Here is a 348-nt window from a genome sequence, read left to right on the forward strand (position 1 = left end):
AGTGTGATACAGTTCTTATTTGTTTATTGTAGACTTTTATTTTTCATTCAAAATTGATATTAGCCAATTATATAACAGTGACATTGCTTACATTCAAATACTTATATTTTATAAAACATCAGGGAATCCCAAGATTTGGGACATGGGGTAAAAACGTGTCAAATGTCTCATTTCAGAATTGAAATTGTCATTGTTTATTGCTTTTCTAATAGACACAGACAAAAAAAAAAAAGACTATGAAAGCCGTGATGGGCGCCTGGTTAGCTCAGTCGGTAGAGATGGCGACCCATGTACAGAGTTGCTGCAGCAGCCTGGGTTCGAATCAGACCTGCGGCCCTTTGCTGCGTG

The sequence above is a fragment of the Morone saxatilis genome, unplaced genomic scaffold (assembly GCF_004916995.1).
Source record: "Morone saxatilis isolate NCDOM2014 unplaced genomic scaffold, NCSU_SB_2.0 Contig2, whole genome shotgun sequence".
Taxonomy (NCBI): Eukaryota; Metazoa; Chordata; class Actinopteri; family Moronidae; genus Morone; species Morone saxatilis.